Source organism: Aedes aegypti, chromosome 2, assembly GCF_002204515.2.
Source record: "Aedes aegypti strain LVP_AGWG chromosome 2, AaegL5.0 Primary Assembly, whole genome shotgun sequence".
NCBI lineage: Eukaryota > Metazoa > Arthropoda > Insecta > Diptera > Culicidae > Aedes > Aedes aegypti.
The window spans coordinates 388,378,785-388,392,626 of NC_035108.1; the positions used below are offsets into that span (position 1 = coordinate 388,378,785).

General features: G+C 35.4%; 1 protein-coding gene across 3 annotated transcripts in view; it reads right to left on the bottom strand.

The window, feature by feature from the left end:
- The window catches only part of LOC5564562, a 328,377-nt gene that overhangs the window by 159,096 nt on the left and 155,439 nt on the right, over positions 1–13,842 (bottom strand). The window contains exon 3 of one of the 3 annotated variants that reach the window (XM_021846966.1): positions 1,643–1,696. The exons of the other annotated variants lie outside the window; for them this stretch is intronic. The gene's annotated coding sequence lies outside the window, so the exon portion shown is untranslated. The remainder of the gene's footprint in view (positions 1–1,642; positions 1,697–13,842) is intronic. 3 annotated transcript variants of the gene reach the window in all.

Consider the following 13,842-nt stretch of genomic DNA (forward strand, 5'->3'; position numbering starts at 1 on the left):
AGCACGCAGCAGCTCCTTGTGTATCATTATTTCCTAATTAATTTGTGCACCTATAAATATTTGTTTTACCCCTTTGCGGACTGGAAACTTTCAAGCCATTATCCCTTTGGCTTTCTCCTTACCCCTTTCTCAATCGTCCAAATCGAGAGACCTCATGAATGGATGCTCAATCCTTTTGTTTCTGAAATCGTTAATTAGCCTTCCATCGTTTTCATTCCTTGTGCTATGGGACGAAAATAAAAAATTCCGGACAGAAGTCCAAAAACCAAATTGAGCTTTGCTTTTATGTCCAAAATTCAAAATTCTTGGAAATAGGAATTTCTTAGAAAATTATGAAAGCCTCCGGAATTTTATCGTGAAATTTCGTTTTTTGGCCCATAGTTCCCTGCGGTGGGAAAGCACCATGGGGCCGAATTAAAGCCGAAATTCCACCGTCGCACTTCGCTGGTGGAAACAAAAGAGAACGAACGACCTTGGCGCACCGGAATCAATGAGTGGGATCAATTTTCTTTTGTTTTTACTTCCACTCCGACTCGGACCGAGTCCGAGAACAAAAACAATCCAAAGGAATGCTAACGATTGAATAAATATTTGTGGATCATTAGGCTCCTTGTTCCAACGGCACTTCCATCGTATCAAGTGGCGTACGATGGCGAAAGCCAGTGCCAGATGAACAATACCAGCAATCGATCTCGCTACTCGACCAGTGGATTACAGCAGGATTGTAATAGATTTTGTTTCTTGGTCAGCACGTTTATTGCTAGAATTTTGACTGATTAGTAGCACAAATCAATCAAAAAATAAAACTAAACTGAAACAGAATATGATTTATACAAAAAATAAAAACAAGACTCCTTATGTTTTATATTGATTAAAAACGTGATACATTTTGTTATTTTCCATGACCAAGGATGGAAATCTAGTGATCATGATATGATTTTTTCCATCCTTGTCCATGACAGAATCAATACAGAATTTGTAATTTCTCGAATTTGAAATAAAAATGCCCATGTATAAGCAATTGCTCTCAATTTATTCATAACAAACTGCTGTTAAATAAATTTAAAACAGCTCTTGTTTTAATTATGTTATAACTTTCTTCACCAATTTAAAATGCTTCTAACCAAAATGAAACAAAATTTGTGATTCTGATTGTGTATCTGTGGATTCTGATACAATCCACTGGTCAGGCACCGACGGTACTGTGGTAAATTTCGGTGCTGCACATCCGGTTCCCAAGTGAATTGCTCCATCCCATAACTTATGCTTCGGACTTTGATCCGAGTTCGAACTCTCGAAAATGTACTTGCTGCCGGCGCGCCATCAGTCTGGTTCGGGGGAGAATGGGGCCTGAATTAATTTTCTCCAGTGAATAATTAACTACGACGAGAGCTGACCGACGTCTACTGTTGAGGCAGATGGATTAGAATGTTGATTTTAGGGTTTTCCACTGAAGTTGGCTTGTTGCGGGAATTGGTCGATTAAGGATTAAGGGTCAGAGCAGACTGACAGGGTTGAGATTCTTGGAATGAAAAACGGAGAATGATTGATTCGGTGGTCTAGACTAGCAACATTGTAAGGTTCATGGGAAAAGTAAAGAAAAAAGAATTGAACTTAAAAGGGTAGAATAGGATGTACAAACCTAATTGTTACCCGCATCACTATAAGTCAGCAGTCTGCATTTATAGGAGATTACCTGTAAATGTAGAAAGAAAAAAATGTTTATTAGTAACAGAATTAGGACCTTTACATTGATTATAATGATACATTTCTTCGAGCAGGGAACGTCATGGTAATGATTAGTAAGCATTGAAATCAAAGTTGAGCTTTATTTAAACGAAACAAGCTTTTCTGCGGATTCGACACGGTAAAAATAATTATTTCGAGAAAGATACGTTCAAATTCACGGTTAATTGCATACTGACATGCACAAGCTAATGGTGTCATATTTATACTCTGCTCTGCCCTATTGAACTTGTATGGAACATTCTAATAGCCTATTGTTGCATGCAAAAATGTATTTTTTAGCTTTTATTGTTTTAACTGTTTTACAATAAAAGCTACTGTAGAATATTCTGGACACGTCAAAGAACGATAAACAATCTGGATCTGGAATGACCTTGATGGTAAGTAGAACTTTGATTGAATCATAATGCCCATCATAAACCCAGTGACTGTCCACTTCTAGAAACTAGATATGTATACTGCACACCAAAAAAATCTTAGATTTACACGTAACGTTATTTTAGTTTTAATCATGCAAATCCATCTCTCATGTATTCTTCAATGATAAAACCTATAAACACATCTATTCTACCCAATATTGTTACCAAATTCCTTAATATTGAACGCGAAACGTGCTCTCTCAAAGAATGTTGCTTGCAAAACGGCTCGGTTTACATGATTTTCCCGCTGAAAATTAAATCATAAATAATGCACATGACATGACAAGCCGTCGATCCATCCATGTGCATTATTTTTAGCAGAATATTCAACGTGGAATCATGTAAACTAAGCCATCTTGTTTGCAATTTCACTTTCAAGATACAAGAAAGCATGCAACATTGGCGAATGTTGCATGTAAGATCATAAAATGTTTCAGTTTCACTCAAGATTGCAAGCATTTTTGAATGCAATGAGACAGTTTACATTATTTATCGTTGATTATTCAGTTAAAATTCGTTTTACATGATATAATGAAAATCTACGTGCCAAGTAAATTTGAGAATTTTTTGCTGTGTGGCACTTCTGAAAAAAAAAAAATCATTTGAATCCATTAAGAATTCGCTGAGCGGTGAGGGTTTTAACATTTTTGCTTTCACTCAGGCCTATACGGGTTAAAAGTTCTCAAAGCAATTTCTTCATAAGTTGTTTTGAAATTCCTGTATCTATTCCTCCAAGGTTTTTGTTTCCAAAAGTCTGTAAAAGAATTCAACTTTGAATTACTAAACAATTCTTGGAAACATCATTTTCAAGAAATTTTCACAGAATTATTCAAAACATACTTCTAGTATCTCTCACAAATTAAAAATCTTTTTAAATATCTTGAGCAAATTGCACAAAATATTCATTCAAGTATTTATCATATGGTACAGTAAAAATGAAAATATTTCTGAAACAACTGGAATGAGTACTAGAGGCAATCATGGAGAATATACCTGTTCACTTTTTCTAAGGTATCCTTGCCACATCCAAATCCGAACTTATTTAGAAAGTTATCTGTGAATCTTCTGATCCTCAAGCCCAAACCTTACCGTGCGATCTATTTTGAGCCGATGGTGATGAATTGTCTATAGAGTTCAAAGATATGATGTCTTAATCATAGGTTACTTCAATTTTCATAGAGTGCATTCGTGTTGGCAACCCTATAAGAATTTAGAATATAGAGTGATACATATTCAATTATTTCAATTATTTTTAAAAAGTGAACAGGTCTTATGGAGAAGTTCTCGAAGAAATACTTAGAAACATTATCTGGAGCAACTGGTTATTAAATTCTTAGAAGAATTCATATAGTGTGACTTTAGATAAATTTCCTATTATATTATCTGAGAAATTCTTCGAGTTCCTTGAATAATCACTGAAGATACATTTTAGATTTTATAAAACTGAAGATTCATCTAAAAAGACAAACAAGAACACTTAGATAAGTTTCTGAAATTTCAATGAGGAACCCAGAAACTCATGGAAAAAATCCATCAAAAAATCTGAATAGAGTCCTAACGTTTTTGATGAAATCTTTTCTTATATAATAGCACGATAGAGTATGTTCTTGCAGCTACTTTGGCAATATTTCCTGCTCATTGAACAGCTAGTTTATTAAAGATATTTTAATTAAAAAAATACTTTATAATTTCAACCTTGACACTATTGATTACACAGCGAAACCAAGATGACATTTTTACGTGTCTACATGTCACTACAGGTTGCCAAAGTTGTATAAAACGCTGGATTTATTGATGTTTACATTAAAATTTAAAGTATGGTTTATCAAACTTTTTTGCGATCAAATCCACCAAGCATGCAAAATAGGACTTTACCTTTTACTACAGATATTATTTGGTGAAATTTCATGATTAAATTTAGATTATATCGATTTCTTCAACATGCTTGCAGTTCAAAATAACATATGTATGGCAAAGTTTCCTAAACCATTGTTAAACACATGAAGTTTGGATTTTGTGACAATATCAGCAAATAAATTGCCATACAATCTGGAAAACTTGCATGCAAGTTGCCTGAAATAGTCGAAACAGCCAATATCTCAAAAACTAGACGAGCTAATATTTTTGAAAACGGCAACGGATTCAGCAACCCTCCTTATTCAAGTTGATAGCGGTATTCAGGCGCTTGAGACAAAAACGTGTACCACAGTGTTATCTTTGATGTCCGCTTCGCTCTCAAACTTCCACTGGGGTTTTGCTTGTTGAAACAGGTCCTATCTGATATTTTGAAAAAGGAACACGGAAAACACAATTCAGCCAAAATCTGAGTTAAAATCTAGCGATGTGGCATAAACTCAAAATACAAATGAATTTGGTTTTAAGATTTAAACCAATAAAAACATTGAAATATGGAGATAACGTGTAATTCTGACGTAAGCTCAAGCATTGGGTTAACAATTAAGACCGGGTTTTAGAGGCCATTTATTGAAATTTCATGTTTATTATTCTTTTATATTGAATCACCTATGGAATCTCTCAAAACGGCCTAAAGAAACCTCAGGAATATACGCTAAAATTGGAAATTTTTGACCCCCACCTCTCCCTGCGTAACGCTTTTTGTATGAAAAATATCAAATTTGTGTATGAGTCGTAACGCTTGAGCCTACTCCCCCCTCCCCCTAGAGCGTTACGTATTTTGTGGATGCCGCCTAAAATCTTTTATTGTGAATAAAAGACTGAATCCCTCATAGAAAATACAGGATTTTTCTTGAAATCCATATAACAATATTTGTATAACTAATGTTGGTACCCCAAATGCCGTTTCCCCGAATACCCGTTCTTCGAACGCCAGTTCTCCGAATATCCTGTTTACCCGAATAGCTTATTACCCCAAAAAGAATTTTTCATAAATTTGTAATTTGAAGGCAGTGAGCGAACCGGTCATTTGATATGCATCCTTCTTTTTTTGAACGGAAGTTAATTCGAATCACATTTCGGGGGAAACGTGTCATTCGGGAAAAGGGTCATTCGGGGGAAAAGTAGCACAATCAACTAGGCCAGTTCCCCGAATGCCGGCTCTTCGAATACCGTTTCCCTTAATTCCCCGAAAAGATTGAAAAGATTTTGACACTCAAATTTTTCATAACATTGTATTTTTAACGCATTGAACGACCCGATTATTTGATTTGCATCCATCCTTATTTGATATGAGGTTCTTTCGAATCACATTTCAGGTCATTCGGAGAAAAGGGTCATTCGGAGAACTAGCATTCGGGGAAATCACATTTGGGGGAAAGAAGCACAATCAAGTGAGCCTGTGCTACTTTTCCTCGAATGTTGTTTCCCTGAACGCCAATTACTTGAAGGTCCGTTCTTCGAATACCCCGTTTCCATCAATAGCCCATTTCCCCGAAAAGATTTTGACACTTACATTTGTAATAAGTTTGTAATTTAAAAGCGATGAGCGGTCGATTTTAAAACATTTCCTCGAAAAACATTTTCCCGAATGTGTTTTCGCCGAAGAACTTTCTCCCGAAAACCATTTCCCTGAATGCACTGTTTCCTCGAATGTATTGTTTCCTCAAAAGCTTTTTTCTAACAAATTGTCTCATTTTTTTAATGAATTATTCGGCGTCATGGAATAAATTCAGCAAGTTAGATAATTGCTTTAAATATATGACAATTTCAATTTGCAGGTCTTCTTTTAAAAATATTTTGAAAAAGTTAAGTTCGGTATTGAAATTTCATTATGCTAAGAATCGTAATAAAAATGCATCATATGTAGAAAGTGGATTTTGAAAGATTATCTAAGTCGAAGAGGCGAACAAATTTGATGTCTAATGTCGTTTATCCGAACATGATTCATCTAAACGACATCTGGCTGAATGGGCAATTACAAGATTATGAAATTAAGTTTCACTGATTGAACACAGTTTGCAAGATTTCAAGGCGTTCTCAAAAGGGACATCTTGATCCCCACTGCATAAGAACTTTTAAAGAATGAAAGAGTCGATAAGTTTATTTGGGACGCATCTGACAGATAAGCGCATCGCATCGAGGCTATTATTCGATCATTATTTCCGCCCTAGTAGTTTTTTGTTGGCATGTTTTAGAATTTTTTTCTGTAACAATAATTTATATTCTTAAATTGCTTGTTTTAAATTTTATAATTTGAAAATTTAATCAAAATTTATCAATTTGAGATCTTCCTTACTTTACTAGGTTAATAATCATTAATCCTTAAAACGAAACTTTGATCAAATTTTCATATGAATTTCATGAACAAAATCCATAAGGTACACCGGGGCAAGTTTAAACGGGTGGGGCAAGATGAAATGCAAAGTTTTGAATATGTTTTCAATCAATATTGGCAGGTTTTCCTACACTATAAGTTTATTCCATCTGTTAACTTAATGTTTCTGTAGTTGAATTTCTCATCGTATTAAAATTTCACTACGATACCTCTTCATTTCATCTTACCCCAGCCGTTACAACTTGCCCCGGTGTACCTTACAGCAATTGTTCAGGAAAATCTTATTTTAAGGGGATTTTTAGGCGTTATTTTTTGAGATCATCTGTATAAATTCTTGATGAGCTTAATACCTTTGGGGAACATTGATGTTTTATTTAAAAACTCTTGGAAGAGCACTTGTGTAATGCTTGGAAAACCCTTGGATCAGTTCTTGGAGCAATTTTTTTGAAGATTGCTTGGAGCTGGTAGGTGAGAAAGTTTCTATTTTTCTAGGTTATTTCAATGGAAATTCATCGATGAGTTTCTTGAGGTAAGAGATTTAATTTGTCTAATTTATGGAGGATTTTTTTTTCAGCACGTATGGTTGTCTGGTTCTCTATATTTGTGCTCTTTTAAGGTTTGGCTTTGATGCATCTTGTCCTTTTTATTGTTTGTTTGTGACGGCTCTAATTATCGACTCTCTGAGCATTAGGAATCGTAAATGTATCACGAACTACAATCCATACTCTGGTACGCATAAAAAAGCACGACAAGATCATCTACCAAAGTTTTCAATCTACATCATGTTCTTCTTTCAGCTTCATGTATACTTTCCCAATAAAACCGCTTCGCGAAGAGAATATGAATGTCTTGAACGAACGAGGGACTCGAAGAACATTGCTGCCTTGAAGACCGACTAATATGGAGCACTATACTGCTGAGCAACATCACACTAGGTAATATCTCGAAAGGGACAGTCACCATCCAGTTTAATGAACTCCATAAAACCAAAACGTGATCGAGCCATTCGGTCGAACTACTTTTTGCTCTTGGTTTAGCCTTTTGAAGCTCGGTGAACAACAAATCAGCAATTCGTCACAGCAAGCATCAAAAATCCTCTTCGCTTTCTCCCGTACAGTCCAAAATGCCGAACAAGAGCAGCGCAAAAACAAACTGTGCTTGCTTACTGCTCAATGAACTCGTTGAATTAAAATATCAAACCAGGCGTGCGGCACATTTTCGTGATTAGCCGCTCCAGTGGACCGACCGGCGACGTGTCCCCCTACCGGCACTTTGGCTCTTTTTAACGACCCCCCGACCGACCGACCGCCCGACCGAAAGCAGCAAATACTACCGAACAAACAAACGGAGCAAGTAGTAGCTGTTTAGTTTTTTTTTTTTTTTTTTTGTTGGATCAGGGGGTATCAGACCGTGCCCCCAGAACACCCTACAAAAAAAATTGAAGATGGTTTTAAATTTATTATATATTTGAATATAGATACAATGCAGGATAACTATCGTAAAAGTAAAAAAGTAATTTAAAGTCTATGACCTAAAAGTATCCTTATGGTAGGCCTGGATACGCCCTCGCACACAAGATAAAATAAAATTTTATTATTTTATATCCTATGAAACTTCGCCCCAATCGAACTTTTGCCCTATTTTACTCTATGTTTATTTTTTGTTGAGCAGATAATCATCAGAAATTTTGTTATCTCGTTTAGTAATTTAGCACTATAGAAGTTTCTCGTAATATCAAAGATATTCTGTTTAACGTCACTGAACTTTTTTTTTCAATCTTTAATAATTTAAATTTTCAATTAACAATAGAAAAACAGGTGTTCCAATCATTTTTTTTTTCTTCAAAAAGTGCTTCGCAAGCCATAAGGTCTAAAAACCCCTGCGTTGTATCATGGCAGCAGAATAGCCTAGTAAAGTACAACATGAAACTCAACCAAAAAAGCATCACTCTTGAATGGGGTCCAAAACAAACAGCGGTGCGCTTCAGTGAGCGCCCTCTCAAATCAAAAAGTCCCAGGGTCTTTGCCGTCCATACCGAAAATCAATCTCTGATGGCAAATGTGGGCAACAAACAACGAACAGCAACAACACTCACTTCGTTTGCCTTTTGTCGAGATTAAAATCGTTCAGTGTGAAATTGTTGATGTACCTTTCCGTAGACCTAAGAAGCGAAGACTGTGATGGTTAGTAATTTCTACCAGTAGGGTTGGAAGAAGGTTACAACAACAACAGTACGATGGCTCGCCTTCAATCAGAGGATCTACTATTTTTACAACGCTCATCTCGGAAATCTTGTTCACTCTACTCACCTATTTAGCATTTATAGGTGGGGTTCTCTTTTTATTGGATGAGTGAGGGTTAGATAGGGAAGCTGATGCTGCTGCAGCATTGAGCTAAGGGGCGGTCCATTAATTACGTAAGACAATTATTGGGATTTCTCAACCCCCCCTCCCCCCATGGTAAGATTTTTTGTATGAAAATTAAAAATAATTTGCATGGCGCGTAAGAAATCTCAAACCCCCCCTCCCCCCATAATCTCTTATGTAATTAATGGACGAACCCTAAGCGCTGCTGGATGAAAATTCCATAAGCAGAAAGCTCAGCTTGAGTGGCGATTAAGTGATAAGAGAAAAACGACAATGACGACTAGTGAGAGTTTCTTTTTCTGGGGTGCTTTTACTCTTATTATAGTGGAATGAGAGAGTGAAATAACCACAAAGGTAGGTTATTATTTAAATAAGGTTTTTTTCTGTCAGAGAATTTTTCACAGTAAATTTTGTGCATTTGAAGGGTATAATATTCTTCTTCTTTGTGGTAATACATTGCTACTTGACAAACTCTGCATCAACAAGCTGTCAAATTTCAGCTAGAACATTTTCGATATTGTTCGCGGTCGCGATTACGATTGCAATTATTGAAAATGCAAGAAATAGCAGCAGCACAAAGTTTCTGAAAGGATCCATTGTGCAAAACCAGAATCACCTGGTAATCCACAGGAAGTGAATACAATTAAAAAGATCCACAGGAGAAGAACAATGCCGGTCAAGCTTGGTGGATACGTGAAGCTCGTCGAGCGGTTCTATTGCGCCGTATGTATTGGCCATCACTTCGTTCAATTCTAATCAATCCAGATCATTGTACCACAAATAATTGAAATTCTATATCAAGTTATTTTTTTCGTAATTCATTCAGTAATCTCTCAATGATCTCATATATTTCTAAACAGACTGATAAAAGAATTCTATGAGTATTTTTGCCAGTAGTTCCTTCTCAGGGCTGGTAGCGAATCACTCTTTAGTGACTTGGTCATTATTCACTATTTGCACCAAAAAGTCACTTTTTTTATTATTTATATTTATACATTTCATTCCTTCAGAAATTTATCTAGAAATTACTACAGGAATTCGTCCAAGCAGTTCTTAGAATTTTTTTCCACTATGAAATCTTCTAGAAACTGCACTATCCTGATGTTACCAGGAATATTTCTTGAAATTCTTACAAGTTTTTCTTTAGACATTTCTTAAAAAGTTCTCCAGAGATCCTGAAACTATTCCCACAGAAAGTCCTCCAGGAATATTTACAGTAATTTCTCCAGATAATCCTCAAAATATCCTTCAGGTATTTTTCCAGAACAATTTCCAGCGATTTTCAGATATTCGTCTGTACAAACTTCCAGAAATTCCACGATGGAATTTCCAAGAAACCCTAAAACTCTTCAAGGTATAAGTTCAGAAATTTCTTTAGAAATTTTTTTCAAGATTCCTATATGAAATCCTCAAGGGATTGCTTCAGAAAATCTTTAAGGCATTCCTCCAGATATTTTTCAGAGATTTTTGCCAAGATTACTCCGTATATTCTTCCAGTCATTTGTCCAGATCCTCCTAGTGTTCCTTCAGATATCTTTCGAACGATTCAATTTTATAAGTGCAGAATTTCTCCCAGTTAATCCTCTAGAGATTCCACATAACATAAGATCCAAGGAATTTATCCAACAATTTCTACAGGATTTCCTTCAAAAAAAACCTCTTGGGGTTTTTTTTTAGAAAGCCCATAAGAAATTTATTCAGAGATTATTTCAGGGCTTCCTTCAAACGTGTCTCCAGGGGTTTCGTACTCTTTCAGTAGTATTTACAAAATTTTGTTCATGAATTTTTTTAGGCATTTCTCCAGAAACATCTTAAAAAACTCATCAAGAGGTTCCTCCAGGTATACCACTGCCAGGAATTCCTCAGGATTGTATCAAGGAATTTCAAAGCCTTTCAGAATTTACATCACAGATTGTTATAGAGATTGCTTGCAGAATACTTGCAAAAAATTCTTAAGCATTTTTTCAGGTATTTCTCTATGTATTTTTCATGGGATTCTTCCAATTATACTTCAAGAATACCCTTCATAAACTTTCCCCCAAAATTCCTTCAATAAATCATCCAGAAATTCTTTTAGGAAATCCTCCAGCGATTTTAAGAAATTCCTCTATGAACCACTCCGCATTTTTTTCCTGACCATCTGGAGAAATCATTGGAAATAAATCCAAGAGGGAATTCGGAATGTACCTCCAGAAGAATTCCATGGAGAATATCTGGAATAATTTCGAAGAAATCGCTGGAAAAAAAATCTGTTGGAATACCCGGTTAAATTCATGAAGGAATTTTCGGTTGTTTTCAAGAAAAAACACATGAAAACATTCCTGCTTGATTCCCTGGCAAAATATCTGGAGAAATTTCTGGAGCAACTCAATGAAAATTTTTGCTGAAAAGTAGCTTTAAGGATGTTACTAGTTAGTTACTAAATGATACAGGGGTATTCTTGTAGAACAAGAAAATTTTCGAAGGAATAACTTTTACAATTTTAGAAATAGTTACTGACCGAATACCAAAAGAATACTGACGGAATCCTCTCAGAGAATTCCTGGAAATTTCCGATGGAAGCTTTAAAGTAATTTCTAGAGGAAAGATTCTAAAACTTCAAAAGCAATCTCTGGAGGAATAGGGTAGATGTACCAATAGTGGAGGTACTAAGCACTATTGAAGTTCATTTAAACGCCTATATTTAAGAAGCGCAATAAACGTACATGTTAATGTTGTAACGGGAAGTAACGACCATTGACTTAATGAGAAAAATGATTTCATCGCAGTAATCCAAGGCATGTCAGTGAAAAATAATACCTCCACTATTGGTACACTGTTCCTTTAGTTACGATATATTTTTAATTTGTGTTCCTATAGTTGCGGTATCCGTGGTTTTTTTTATGGGATCCTCCACTATAGGAACACTTTACCGCAACTAAATTTTAGTGATATTTAATCAGTTTTAAAGCAATTTGAACGCTCTTCTCAACTATTTCGTGTATCAACAAGCCAATACATCGATTGGCAGTGTCGGTTCTGTGGCTAATGTAATAAAATCAGTGAAAACGGCACTACCGCAACTATAGGAACGCCCAAAACTAAGGGAACACTTACCCTAGATAGAGGAGTATTTCTGGTGGATTTTTTTAAAAACCCTTGCAGTAATTCATACAGAAATTCCTAAAACAAATCATAGAGAAGTTCATGGAAAATAACCTGAAAAAAATAGTAATATATTATATGATGAATTTCTAGAGGAACTGCTGAAGGAAATTTTTGAGGAAATTCTGTAAAAATCTCTGGTGTACTTTGGATGAATCGTAGAGGAATCTCTGTAAAAAAAAATTGAAGGAATCCTGTTCATAAACTTCTGATAAAACCCTTAGAAGAATTCCTGGAAGAATTTCTAGTGAATTCCCTGTAGATTTTTTTTTAAGAAATTCTTACAGATATGCCAATAAGAATTTCTGGATACATTCCCAGAGGAATTTTAGAACGAATTGGTGGAGGAGTTTCTGGAAGAATATCAAGAAAATTGATGGAGAGTTCTTTAAAAAAAAATCAGAAGGAGGCTGTATATTAAAAGCTCTGTAGTCAATTTATAAAGATTTTTCTGGATTAATATCTAATGTTCAACTCTGGAGCAATTCCTCAAGTAATTTCAAAAGTAATCGCTGAAAGAATCTGTGGAAAATTTTCTGAAGGAGTACGGGAATTTTTTACCTGAAATCTCAGTGAATTTTATGAAAGAATCTCTTGTGGAAGTATAAAATTCCTGGCGTAAATTCTGAATGAATCACTGAAGAAATATCTGAAGGAATCCGAAATATTTTCAAAAGGAGTCCCTGGAGGATTGAGTATAATGGGAATCTCTGAAGGAATCACGCTTGAAATAATTAAGGTAGATTTTCTGGAGGAATCCCTAACGAATTTTCAGGAAGAATTAAGAAACCCCAGTTGGAAATTTTGAGAGAATTTTCAATTCTATTCCTTGCAGGCTATTCTGTCGGAATCCCTCCCTCTCAACTGGAAACTTAAATATTAAATCCTGGTTTATATGTTGCCAAATGCCAATAGACAATGATTAACTAAAATTCCACACTTATAACATTTTGAATTTGTTTGTCTTGATTTTTCATAAATAACCAATCTATTTTTGTTTCGTCCGAGTGATATCGGACATAATTTATACCTTTTTCACGAGAACAAAAATAAAAAATCAACGTTCAAAAATATTCTCCATCCCTGACATATTAATGTTGGTGCAACAAGATTTTACAGTTCGTCAAGCGGTCGTGCAAACTTAAATTGGATTGACTAACTTGGGGGCGGAGCCAATGTTGGTCAAACCGTCTGAGCGTCTGTGAGCTGCATAAAGAGAGAGTGATGATCAAACCCATTTCTCTCGTTTATTTACCAGCGGGGGTAGGTTTTTTATTTTATTGGCATGCTAAACAAAATCCGAACATATAATAAAAATAGTAACCGCTTGTTTAGAGCTCGTTTAGATAGGTTATATCATGCACTTTTATCCTCCTGATTGATTCAGAGCTGTCGCCGAAGACGATAAACAGGTTCTCATGATGTGTCGCTCATCATGTTTGTCACAAAAAGTCTCAAGTGGGAGATTATAAAATATTATAACACAATTGAAACAATTGTCGAAAGCTGTTTGAATTTATTCTGATTGAAAACACATTTGTAGCAACATTTGCTTTAATAAATAAACTACCGAATTTTGTACTGTACCCTTTCATTCTATTAGAGTTTATATCTTTTGACAAATACTCCTATTTCGACCTCAACTGTAACGCCGTCTTCAGTGTCGTGTACTAAACTCGACTACGATTTAGTGTTATCGCAATCATCTCTGACATTGGCAGACATTTGTCTTACAATATCCGAGCAAGGTATTTAGCGCAACGAGATATTATTCAAATTGAAATTAACGCCTGTGAGGTCCTCAATTTCCTAATCCGTGCCAAAAGCATAATTCTATTAAGTAGTTTGTTGAAGTTTCAAGAATGAATTTATCTCCCGTGTCAAACGAGACATTCGATACACCAACCCGATCAAA